The sequence below is a fragment of the Micropterus salmoides genome, unplaced genomic scaffold (genome assembly GCF_014851395.1).
Source record: "Micropterus salmoides isolate LMB-PRFRI ecotype aquatic unplaced genomic scaffold, ASM1485139v1 Ms_hic_scaffold_3, whole genome shotgun sequence".
Classification (NCBI taxonomy): domain Eukaryota; kingdom Metazoa; phylum Chordata; class Actinopteri; order Centrarchiformes; family Centrarchidae; genus Micropterus; species Micropterus salmoides.
Window position 1 is genome coordinate 3,521,735 of NW_024042261.1, and position 13,654 is coordinate 3,535,388.

The 13,654-nt window shown below is 39.2% G+C and overlaps 1 protein-coding gene and 1 long non-coding RNA gene across 2 annotated transcripts in view; both read left to right on the forward strand.

Annotated features, from left to right (window-relative positions):
* The window catches only part of gal3st2 (galactose-3-O-sulfotransferase 2), a 69,029-nt gene that overhangs the window by 32,314 nt on the left and 23,061 nt on the right, over positions 1–13,654 (forward strand). The gene's annotated exons all lie outside the window — the stretch shown is intronic.
* On the forward strand, positions 5,545–10,348 carry LOC119883452. Its single transcript, XR_005440648.1, has 3 exons — positions 5,545–6,102; positions 6,888–6,962; positions 10,210–10,348. It is a non-coding gene; the product is annotated as an uncharacterized LOC119883452 (long non-coding RNA).

A 13,654-nucleotide genomic window follows, 5' to 3' on the forward strand; every position in this document is an offset into this window, starting at 1 on the left:
CGACCAGGATCTCTGAATCATTTATCAGCGATAAGAGATCAGAGGGACATGTACTCCCAGTAGGCTGCTAGCAGAGAGATCTTCCAGGGAGAGAACACCACAGCAGACATGAACAAGATCCTTGAATCCGTGCTGTAGCCTACCCAGTAGAGATCGGAATAGGTAGACTACAGAAAATTTAAATTGTTTTTCAACGTTAGATGTCGCAGATCAGTTAAGATATCCGACTGGAAAGTTACAGGAAGTTTTTTGTTTTTAAAACAGCCATATAACTGCCATTAATCTGCCATAGTTTAAAAACGTCTAGAATAATCTTTCAGCAAATGTTTTAAGACAGTCGTGTAACATCTAAGAAAGTTTAAAAAACATTTAAAATATTGTCTGAAAGGGAGAAGCGTCAGCCACTTGTGCCAGCGTTCTTTCCACTTACTCTTTGAGTAAGGTCATATAACCACTTAAGTTAATATTTACTCGGATTGTTGTTGTGTGATTTCTTAATTTCCAACATTATCTGTAAACGCATGAAAAAATACACTTACTGGCCACTTGATTAGGTACACCTTGCTAAATTTTCAGTGAATCATCATTGGATCAAGCCTATTAAAAGTTGTATAAAGCATGTTGATATCTCAATTACTTTTCAAAATATGGACCAATGAACTTTGTAAGGGGCGTGACTCTGGACATAAATGACCACAAATCAGCAACCGTAGGGCCGATCATCACAAAACTCACAGGATATGTTCAGATAGGTGCCCCAGATATAACTGGACAGTTTGATGTACATACGTCCCTAGGGGGCGCTACAAGCGCAAGACAGGTGCTTAGCATTACACAAATTACACAACAATAAATCCCTTATTCATTCTCCAATCATCACAAATCTCTCAGGATGTGTCCTCATAAGTAAATGAAACATTCCCTGAAAGTTTCATTCAAATTGAACTTCTGGGGGCGCTATAAATGCAAACAAACTGCAGGGGACAAAACGCAAATCAGGCTACAAAATACAAATTGTTTGTCCAATCAACACAAAACTTGCAGGATATGTCTAGATAAGGACCTCACACATACACTGCAAGTCTCATTCAAATTGAACACAAGGAGGCGCTATAAATGCACAAAAGGAAGCTATTGATCAGAAAATGTTTGTCCCATCCAGTGGTGCTACCAGGGGGTGCCACGGCCACCCTAATAAAATTGGTGGCTACCCCAGTGGACCCCCCCGGTGAGGAGTATATGCATAAAATGCTTTATACTGTACATATGGGCCAGACGGCGTGTCTCCATCCTGCCTGAAAATCTCTTTCAACAGATCACTGGAGCTGTGTGAAGTTCCCTCCTGCTTCAAATGCTCCACACTCATCCCTGTCCCCAAAAAAACCCTCCATCTCTGGACTAAATGACTACAGGCCTGTCGCCCTGACATCTGTAGTCATGAAGTCTTTTGAAAGACTGGTGTTGGCCCACCTGAAGGACACTACAGGCCCCTTGCTGGACCCCCTGCAGTTTGCCTACAGGGCTAACAGGTCAGTGGATGATGCAGTCAACTTGGGACTGCATTACATCCTGCAACACCTCGACTCTCAAGGGACACATGAAAGGATTCTGTTCGTGGACTTTAGCTCAGCGTTCAACACCATCATCTCAGAAATCCTCAGCACCAAACTCACCCAGCTCACTGTGCCAGCCTCCACCTGTCAGTGGATCACAAACTTCCTGAATGACAGGAGTCAGCAGGTGAGGCTGGAGAACAAATTTTCTCTGGATCATCACTGGACTTAGCATATATAAAGTTGTATGAAACTTGTTGATAGCTCCTTTCGTTTTCAAGATATTGACCAATAAACGTGTAAAGGGGCGTGGCTCAAGACATAAATAGACAAAAATCCGCAACCGTTGGTCCAATCATCACAAAAATCCACAAGTGCCGGAAATATACCCTGAAAGTTTCATTCAAATCGACCACTAGGGGGCGCGTTAAATTAATCTTATCTGGACGTGGAATGGTAAATCAAGCCATAGATCAAAAAAAAAAAATGCTTGTCCAGTTGTTACAAAATGTGCAGGATATGTTTTATAACAATGTTGAACCACATGTGTGAACTTATTTTGAAGGCAATATTGCGAAAAAAGGTATGAACCCGGGAATTGCCGCTTGCGGCTATATTTATAGTTCTGTTTATGATAATCGTAATGCATCATGGGAAGTCCCCCAGCAGTCTAGGCCTATAGCAGCATAACTAAGGGATGGTTCAGGACTTACCTGAGCCAGCCCTAACAATAAGCTTTATCAAAGAGGAAAGTCTTAAGCCTACTCTTAAATGTGGAGATGGTGTCTGCCTCCTGAACCCAAACTGGAACCTGTTTCCACAGGAGAGGAGCTTGATAGCTGAACGCTCTGGCTCCCATTCTAATTTTCACCAGTGCTGTCTCTGTGCTATGATGAACTGAAAATCCTCAAATAAACTATTGTTATGTAGAAAGTTACACAACTGTTTGGCAACTGCTTTCTCAAGGATCTTAGAGAGAAATGGAAGGTTAGATATAGGTCTGTAGTTTGCTAAAAAATCTGGATCAAGGTTAGGCTTTTTCAGAAGAGGTTTAATTACAGCTACTTTAAAGTACTGTGGTACATAGCCTATTAATAAAGACAGATTGATCATATGTAGTAAAGAAGTGCTGACTAAGGGTAAAACTTCTTTAAGCAGCTTAGTCGGGATGGGGTCAAAGAGAAAGGTTGATGGTTTATGATGAGCAAATTATTGAAGTTAGTTGGTAAAGACTGAGGGAAGCAAAGCAGTCTACATATATCTGGTTTGACAGCTGTTTCTAAGGTTCCTGAGTTTAGAGGTAAGTCGGTGCCAGTTAAGGGCAGGTCTTGGTGAATTTTGTTTCTAATAATTAGAATATTATCATTATAGAAGCTCATGAAGTCGTCACTACTGAGAGCTATGGGAATACTTGGCTCAATAGAGCTGTGACTCTCTGTCAGCCTGGCTACAGTGCTGAAAAGAAACCTGGGGTTGTTCCTATTTTCCGCTATTGTTGATGAGTAGTATGCTGCTCTGGCATTACGGATGGCCTTCCTATAAGTTTTAAGACTATCTTGTCAAACGAGATTTTTCCAGTTGGGTGGAACGCCAGTTCCTCTCGAGTATCCGCAATATTTGCTTTAATATTTTCGAGTTTCATTGTTATACCATGGAGCTAACTGTCTTTGTTTTATTATTTTCTTTTTAGAGGGGCAACAGAGTCGAGTGTCATTCGCAGCGAGCCTGCAGCATTATCAACTAGATAATCGATTTGGGAGGGACTGAAATTAGCATAGGAGTCCTTATTTTGTGACTAGATAATGAATTTAGAGTTGATGAGTCACATCCTTAAATATAGCTACAGCGTTATCAGACACCTTGTATAGAAATTTTTGCCTAATGGTGTGTAGTTCAGCAATACAAACTCAAAAGTTGTCAAATAGTGGTCTGATAAAAAGGGATTCTGTGGGAACACTATTAAATGTTCAATTTCAATACCATATACCAGAACAAGGTCGAGGGTGTGGTTAAAACAGTGAGTCGGTTTATGAACACTCTGAGAGAAGCCAACTGAATGTAATAAAGCAGCCTGTTCTCATGCTCAGGTGTCACATATACACGCTTTGGAAAAGCCGTGTCAATTGTACGCAAAACGGTGATTTTGCGTGTATAGTGGACGCCCCCAGGTACGTTTGTATGAGACGCATCCAGGCCGCGTGTGTATGTGACGCCCTGGAGGCTACTAGCGCTTCCGGTCGCTAGCTAGCTAGCGATTTTTTTGTTTAAGGAGTTGACAGCCCCCCCGAGGTAACTTCCCTAACCTCAACCATGGCATTAGTTAGTGCCTAAATCTAAGTCAGTAAAATATATGCATGACGATCGGATAACCCTACAGCTGTACACGCAAAATCGCCGTTTTGCGTACAACTGACATGGCTTTTCCAAAGCGTGTATATGTGACGCATGAGATGCGATCGGGTTGAATAAAGAGATTAACACAGTTCTAAGGCTGTCATTCTCAACGTCCATGAATATTAAAATCCCCTACAATACCAAAATTTCCTGTGGTACTAGAAAATGTTCCTATGGTATTCATGTGGTACGACCTTACAGTACCACAGGTAAAGTCAATTCTGTGTATGTTCTATGGTTCTATACCATACATTTACCACACAGTAGGCCTACATGTTCTATGGTACTATACCATACATTTACCACACAGTACATGTTCTGTGGTACTATACCACAGATTTACCACACAGTACATGTCCTATGGTACTACCATACATTTACCACACAGTACATGTCCTATGATACTATACCACAGATTTACCACACAGTACATGTCCTATGGTACTATACCATACATTTACCACACAGTACATGTCCTATGATACTATACCACAGATTTACCACACAGTACATGTCCTATGGTACTATACCATACATTTACCACACAGTACATGTCCTATGATACTATACCATACATTTACCACACAGCACATGTCCTATGTGGTATAGTACCAAAGAAAAGGATCAATGCTTCTGAGTAAATATTTATAGCTCAATTGAAAGCTTTTTATTTTATTTTAGAGAACTGTGTCAATATCAGGATAACATGTACACAGTAAAGAAAAAATGCAAGACAAGAAGACAAAACAAAAAATACTAGTGTAAAGCAAATATAAATAATAATAATAATAAATATAAAATACTGTATCATCTGTACAAAAGACATTTGTCAAACACATAATTAGTCTTAAAAGCATTTGTATTGTTAATGTAAGTCTATGCATTTCTTCTTGTGAATGTGAATTTCCAAAATAATAAAACTAACTTTACAAAAAATAATAGGCACCTTTTTCCTACTCATTACTTTACAACTACAAAACATAAGAATGTCTATATCATGAAATTGAATTGTTTGTCAAGTTTTCCTTATCATATAATAATAAACATCCAACTAAAATATTTTACTATATAGATACTGGGAGAAATGCCCAAATGTCAAATAATTGTTGCAAAATATATCTCCTCATGCCGCGAACTGAAGACAACCAGTGGAAACTCAGACTGATAAATAATTGTACTCATTTTCAAATTATTATTTTGATTGCTTGATATTTAAATTTCACTCTTTGAAACAGATTTTTATTTATTTATTTATTTTATTAATTATTTTTTTTATTTTTGTCTATTATATATATATACACACAGACACACACATTACTGTTTCATTTATTTATTTTATTTTAATTTTTAATATATTTTTAATTTTTTTAACAGACACATACACACGCTTACTGTTTTATTTATTTACTTTTATTTTTAATATTTATTTTTAGGAAATTTTTATATTTTAGATATATTTGATTAATATTTATTTTTTATTAACACACAAACACAACTTTTACTGTTTTATTTACTTATTTAATGAAATGTATGAAATTAATTGTTCTTATGTCATTTATATGTAGCTTTGGCAATATTGTTGTTATACATTCATGCCAATAATGCTGATTTAATTTGATTTGATACAGTGATAAATAAATGACAGATTGTTTATTCTTGTAATTCACAGAAAGTGCAAGAAAACTCAATATAATTCTAAATCTTGAATTTCCCTCAGGATAAATAAAGTCTATATCTATCTATCCATCTATCTATCATTATCACTTCTGATACAGAGGCACGCAGCGTATGACGTCATCAATGTCTTAACGTCAGGCCAGAGCCATTAACGGAAACTTCTAGAAAGTCACCGAGGCAAGCGAGACGAGTTTGGAAGTAACGGGGCAAAACTAACGTTAATTAATTAACATACTTTACAAAGTTGAGATAACCCAGCTTTTTTGGAGCACTATATGTTGAACTGTGCTCTGGTATGACCGCGTCAGTACCGTTAAGTGGAGGCCCGTTAACGTACGTTACTGTTACGCTAGCGTCAACAAACGTTAGCTGAAAAGTAACGTTAATGTATCCAAGTGACTGAAACCTTTGCCAGACAGTCGTCACCAGTTGTTATTTAAAGTCTGGGGCTGCTCCTTGATACCTGCGCTTTGGTCTGGTAAGTAAAAAAGTTTATGAAATGTCGGCTGTCTGTTGTCAGGCGCAGAAACATTAACAGAACGTTAACGTTAACTGAAGTTAAGCTTGCTAACACTGAGGTAACGGTAACTTTGCACCAAGTGCTGTAGTTATGTAACGTTAAACCCTAACGTTATCTGTATAATGTGGAGACAGTCAAGCTCTGCGGTCAAGAATGATAAGCTGTTGCTAAACACAAAGTGTAATAAGATGTAACGTTACTCAGAAAGTCCTAACGTTACCGTTCAGCCCTTCTATTGCAGAGACTAACGTTATTTGTAAAGGAGTTATATTTTTTACGGTAGAAATTTTCCATTGTTGATGAATCTATTTTATCATGTGGTGTCATGACATGTGGACAGCTGTACTGTATTGCGTTAACGTTATGCAAGACGCATTTCTGTTATTTAGCACAGCCTCACCGATATTAATGGGATGGACATAATAACAGAAACACCTGTCCATGTGCTACACTTCAACAGCAGCACAACAAACGGCAGCTTCCAAAATGACCATACTTATTATTAGTTATTTTAGCAAAATACTGCACATTATCATTTTTATGAAGGAAGGATTTATGGCAGGAATGTTTGATTGGACTGTATTATTTTTTAACTAAATATAATTAATAAACTGGTAACTAAGTCTTAGAAACTAACATTATTTCTCACAACATTAAACTCTGCCCATATATCAAGTATTTACATGGCCATTATTTTGTAAACTAATAAAAATATGGTGTTCTTGTATTGTTTGCCCATTAAGGAGTATATAGAGTGCTGCCGAAGGAATTTCATAATGCCCATAATCACCTGACTGGCAAAAGCAGCTACTGTACAGGTGAGTCAGATAAATTATAAAACAGCATTTGATGATGATGTTGTTGACTGGACTTTAATCTGCATATCTCAGCATCAGCATTGGTATATTTTACTTTTAATTATTTAAGATTATTTGGACTTAATGCTTTTTATACTGCATATATTTGAAAGACTTGAGTTAAAGGCATTATAAGGACCATACATGAATGTTTTGGCTTCATTATTAAACGCAAGTTAAGGGTCTTTTCCTCCCTCAGAGGTACAGAATAAATAAACCTGCCTGTGTGTTAAATACTGTCACCTGCAGTCAATTGCTGGCTAATCAGACATACTGGGGATGAAATACTACATTGCTTCTATAGGAGCCACAGTGTATGACATTTTAAAATGAAAAGAAGCTATTTACTACTGTCACAGATTTTGTTACCTGAATTATTGGCAATGATCAAGAGCCAAGAAGACTGTGGAACCTTTTTTACTATAGACTGTGTGAAAGGCTGTTATTACCTCCTTCAGCTATTCATTACCTGACTGAAATCATCATCATAACACTGTCAATGTAGTGGTCCATGTCCCAGGTAAAAACTGTATTGTATTTGCCATATAGCCAACCGTCCTGCTTAAAACAAGTAGCCTAATTGATTCTAAATGTTTTTTTGTGAGGACCCAAGTTGAAAACTCTGTATTAATCTACATACATTTGTGTGTATATGCTTGTATGATATTGTAGAACTATTCTACTGCTACCCTGTACAGGCAGAAGGTGTCACAGACAGGCAAGACAGCAGAGGCACTGCGGACATCCTAAGGATTTATGTCAACACAGATTGGGACAAATCTACTATTTATATCGAAATTTTATTGTTGCTGTGTTATTGATGTGATGACTAGGAGAATAAAGCCAACTACTTTCCCAATTCAACCCAATTGACGGTTCAGTTCAGACCTCAATTTTTGAGCCGCAATTCCATGATCCCTCAATCATGACTGGACCAAAATAGTCACGTGACACGTAGCTAGAAGACAATGAAATTGGTCCAATGTGTAATATTTACTAAATATAGGCCTACAGCTTGCCTTAACTTTAAATACAGTGTTTTCGACATACTTTACTTGGGCGGGCCGGCCAGGTATATTTGCACCTGCCAAAGTATATTTGGCTCCCCACTTCGGCATTTTGCAGAGAAAATAGACTTTTGTGTTTCGGTTTCGGTTTCAGAACTGTTACAGCCCTATCGCTGTGCATGACTTTTTAACTTTTTTATCCATCCAAGAGACCAACACCATCTGTGGTTGATCCCTGTGCAGTCTACTGGCAGTTGCACAGAAACAGACAGAGAGAGATGTAGTTTGGGCCTCCTCCACACGCAGTTCACCTGCAGTTGTAAACATGGAATCGCGAGTGAAAAAGTCCAATACGCAAGCTGTGTTTTTTGGGCGATAAAACATAACTGCTGAAAAAGTAAGTTGACAGATTTAAATTTATTGATTTAGCTGACGCTTTTATCCAAAGCAACTTACAATTGCTATATATGTCAGAGGTCGCATGCCTCTGGAGTAACTAGGGGTTAAGTGTCTTACTCAGGGACACAATGGTGGATGGGTCACAATGGGGGATTGAACCCGGGTCTTTCACACCAAAGGCAGGCGTCTTATTCATTACTCCATCACCACACAGATAACAGGCTGTATGTGTCTACCCCTGTATGATACAGAAAGAGGTGGGTCATTGTACATTATGTGTGTAAGAAACAGAAGTGGTGCGTGTGCGAATATCCAAATCCCAAAATTAAAAAACGAATACCTACCCAATTAAGTAATAGTCGAATATTCAGGTCTAAAACTTACAGCACTGGCTTTCCATTTTTTATTGCCATGTTTAAGGTAATGGTTGTCTTCTATTTCTCACCCATTGTTTTAATCAGAAGAATCAGAATCAGAAGGAGCTTTATTGCCAAGTAGTGTTTTACACATACGAGGAATTTGCTGCTATGGTGATAAACACACAGTCAACATAAATAAATGTGGAAATATATAAATATGGAATAGAAGAACAACGTTGCAGATATATACATGTGCATTATTCTGGGTCTGTGCCGTGCAGAAGTAACATAACGGAAGAGAATATTGTGTACATATAAATATATAACAATCAACAACAAATATGTGCGACGTGCCAGGTCTGAGCCCGACACGAGATGAAACAGTATTTACATGTGCAGAGACATTTGTATCGTTTGCAAGGGTGGAGTGTGAGTAGGGGCCTTGTTGATGAGGCTAGCTGCAGACGGGAAGAAACTGTTTTTGTGGCGAGAGGTTTTGGTCCTGATGGACCGCAGCCTCCTGCCAGAGGGGAGAGTCTGAAACAGTTTGTGTCCGGGGTGGGAGGAGTCAGCCGCCATCTTTCCTGCTCGCCTCAGAGTCCTCGAGGAGTACAGGTCCAGAAGAGGAGGAAGATTGCAGCCAATCACCTTCTCTGCAGAGCGAATGATACCAGGTGGTGATGGAGGAGGTGAGGATGGACTCAATGATGGCGGTGTAGAAGTGCCCCATCATTGTCTTTGGCAGGCTGAACTTCTTCAGCTGCTGCAGGAAGTACATCCTCTGCTGGGCCTTTTTGATGATAGAGGTGATGTTCAGCTCCCACTTGAGGTCCTGGGAGATGATGGTGCCCAGGAAGCGGAAAGAGTCCACAGTGGTGACTGGGGAATCACTCAGAATGATGGGGGAGGGTGGGGCTGGGCTCTTTCTGAAGTCCACGACCATCTCCACTGTCTTCTGAGCGGTGAGCTCCAGACTGTTCTGGCTGCACCAGGTCACCAGACGGTCGATCTCCCACCTGTAGGCAGACTCGTCCCCACCTGAGATGAGCCCAATGAGGTGGTGTCGTCATGGAGCTCTGGTGTAGGTTCCTGGGGAGTCCAGGTGCTGGAGGATGTAGTGAAGGGCCAAGTTTACTGCATCATCTACAGACCTGTTGGCTCTGTAGGCGAACTGCAGGGGGTCCAGGAGTGGGTCTGTGATGGATTTTAGGTGGGACAACATAAGGCGTTCAAAGGACTTCATAACCACAGAGGTCAGGGCGACGGGTCTGAAGTTGTTTAGTCCAGTGGTCACTGTGTGGTAATCACTGTGTTTGTATAAATTTGACTGTCTTTAGGTATTTGCAGTTGAATGGATTTGTTATTGTTGAAGGTGCACTTAGCTCATATTAGCCGATAAATTGGTCAGGCTCTACTCATAATTGCATTGTTTGTATTTTGCAGTGCGAAGATGAACCAGACATTGCTGATCTTACCAAGGTATGCCTAACCTGAAAAATAAATTAAGATTTCTTAAGTCTGATGGAAACAAGTTTCACTGTTACATATTTTGTTTATTTAATAAAACAAACTTGAAATGTAATATTGTAGTTGTATTCATATTTTTAAGAATTACTGAAAATGGGCATTTTGTAAATATTAAGTGCATTACCACTGAATGTATGAGATAGTGCTATAGGGCATGTCTATACCACAGGTTCTATGGTATAGTACCACAGAAGTACCACAGAGGGTATGGTAAAGTACCACAGAGTGTATGGTAAAGTACCACAGAAGTACCACAGAGTGTATGGTACAATCCTGTGGTAAACGTCCCAAAATACCATACAAAGTACCACAGGAAGTTACTACAGGAACATGTGGTAAAGTACCACAGAGTGTATGGTAAAGTACCACAGAAGTACCACAGAGTGTATGGTAAGGTACCACAGAAGTACCACAGAATGTATGGTAAAGTACCACAGAAGTACCACAGAGTGTATGGTAAGGTACCACAGAAGTACCACAGAGTGTATGGTAAGGTACCACAGAAGTACCACAGAATGTATGGTAAAGTACCCAGAACGTATGGTGAAGTACCACAGAATGTATGGTAAAGTACTGCAGAGCCTGAGGTACAATCCTGTGGTAAACGTCCCAAAATACTATACAAACCTCTTGAGTACCACAGGAATTTACTAAAGGAACATGTGGTGTAGTACCACAGAACGTATGGTTAAGTACCACAGATGTACCACAGAGTATATGGTAAGGTACCACAGAAGTACCAATTCAATTCAATTCAATTTTATTTATATAGCACCAAAACACAACAACAGTTATCTCACAGCGCTTTTCATAAAAGAGCAGGTCTAGACCGTACTCTATGATGCTATTTACAGAAGCCCAACAGTTCCCACCAAGAGCAAGCACTAGGCTGAATCAGCTGAAGAGTCTTAACGGACTTTTTCGAGCAGCCTGATAATAAGGAATTGCAGTAATCCAGCCTAGAAGTAACAAATGCATGGACTAGTTTTTCTGCATCATTTTTAGACAGGATGTTCCTGATTTTCGCAATATCACGTAGGTGGAAAAAGGCGGTCCTTGAAATTTGCTTAATGTGAGACTTGACGACATGTCCTGATCAAAGATTCCTCACAGTGGTGCTGGAGGCCAGGGCGATGCCATCCAGGGAAACTATATCTTTAGATAATGCGTCATGGAGGTGCTTAGGCCCCAGAGCAATAACTTCAGTTTTATCTGAGTTTAACATTAGAAAATTACAGGTCATCCAGGTTTTAACATCCTGAAGGCACATTTGAAGTTTAGCTAACTGATGAGTTTCATCTGGCTTGATCGATAGATATAACTGAGTATCATCTGCATAACAACTTAACATCAGCCTGCCCAGGGACTACGGGTGAAAATTAGCTCTTGAGCTAAAACCCGGTACAATGCACGTTCCCCTTTGAGGTTAATGTTTATTGTACGTTGTCCCTGTTTCTCTAAATAAAAATAAAAATAAATTTAAAAAAAACAATGAAAGCTTATGGAATGTTAATAATATGTGTTGATAATATTGCCTAAGGGAAGCATATATAAAGTAAAGAGTATTGGTCCGAGGACAGATCCTTGAGGAACTCCATGACTAACTTTGGCATGCATGGAGGACTCATCGTTAACATGTACAAACTGAAATCGATCTGATAAATAGGACTTAAACCAGCTTAGAGCGGTTCCTTTAATGCCAATGAAATATTCCAGTCTCTGCAATAGGATCTGATGATCAATGGTATCAAATGCAGCACTAAGATCTAATAAAACCAGTACAGAGACAAGTCCTTTGTCTGATGCAATAAGGAGGTCGTTAGTAATTTTCACCAGTGCTGTCTCTGTGCTATGATGAGCTCTAAATCCTGACTGAAAATCCTCAAATAAACTATTGCTCTGTAGAAAGTCACACAGCTGTTTAGCAACTGCTTTCTCCAGAACCTTAGAGAGAAATGGAAGGTTAGATATAGGTCTATAGTTGGCTAAAACATCCGGATCAAGTTTGGGCTTTTTCAGAAGAGTTTAATTACAGCTACTTTAAAGTACTGTGGTACATAGCCTGTTGATAGAGATAGATTGATCATATCTAGTATAGAGGTGCTGACTAAGGGTAAAACATCATTAAGCAGCCTAGTCGGGATGAGGTCTAAGAGGCAGGTTGATGGTTTAGATGAAGAAATTATTGAAGTTAGTTGGTAAAGATTGAGTGAAGCAAAACAGTCTAAACATGTATCTGGTTCTACAGCTATTACTAAGGTTCCTGAGTTAAGAGATAAGTCGGTGCCAGTTGAGGGCAGGTCTTGGTGAATTTTGTCTCTAATAGCTAGAATTTTATCATTAAAGACGCTCATGAAGTCGTAACTACTGAGAGCTATGGGAATACTTGGCTCAATAGAGCTGTGACTCTCTGTCAGCCTGGCTACAGTGCTGAAAAGAAACTTGGGGTTGTTCCTATTTTCCTCTATTAATGACGAGTAGTATGCTGCTCTAGCATTACGGAGGGCCTTCCTATAAGTTTTAAGACTATCTTGCCAAATTAAACGAGAATTTTCCACTTTGGTGGAACGCCAATTCCTCTCAAGTTTCCGCGATATTTGCTTTAATTTGCGAGTTTCAGTATTATACCATGGAGCTAACCGTCTTTGTTTTAGTATTTTCTTTTTTAGAGGGGCTACAGAGTTGAGCGTCATTCACAGCGAGCCTGCAGCACTATCAACAAGATGATCGATTTGGGAGGGACTGAAATTAGCATAGGAGTCCTCCGTTACTTTGTGACTAGATAATGTATTAAGAGCTGATGGAATCGCATCCTTAAATTTAGCTATAGCACCATCAGACAGACATCTTGTATAGAAATTTTTGCCCAATGGCGTGTAGTTCAGCAATACAAACTCAAAAGTTATCAAACAGTGGTCAGATAAAGAGGGATTCTGTGGGAACACCACTAAATGTTCAATTTCAATACCATACACCAAAACAAGGTCAAGGGTGTGGTTAAAACAGTGAGTCGGTTCATGAACACTCTGAGAGAAGCCAATGGAATCTACCAGAGAGATAAATGCAGTACTAAAGCTGTCATTCTCAATGTCCACATGAATATTAAAATCCCCTACAATAATAACTTTGTCCGTTTTAAGGACTAAAGTTGACAAAAACTCTGCAAATTCAGATAAGAATTCAGAATACGGGCCAGGTGCTCGGTACACTATAACGAAGAGAATTGGTTGCAGTGATTTCCAAATTGGGTGCGAAAGACTAAGAACAAGGCTTTCAAATGAGTTATAGTTTGGTTTAGGTTTAGAGCTGATTAATAGGCTAGAGTCGAAGATAGCTGCAACTCCACCTCCTCGGCCTGTGC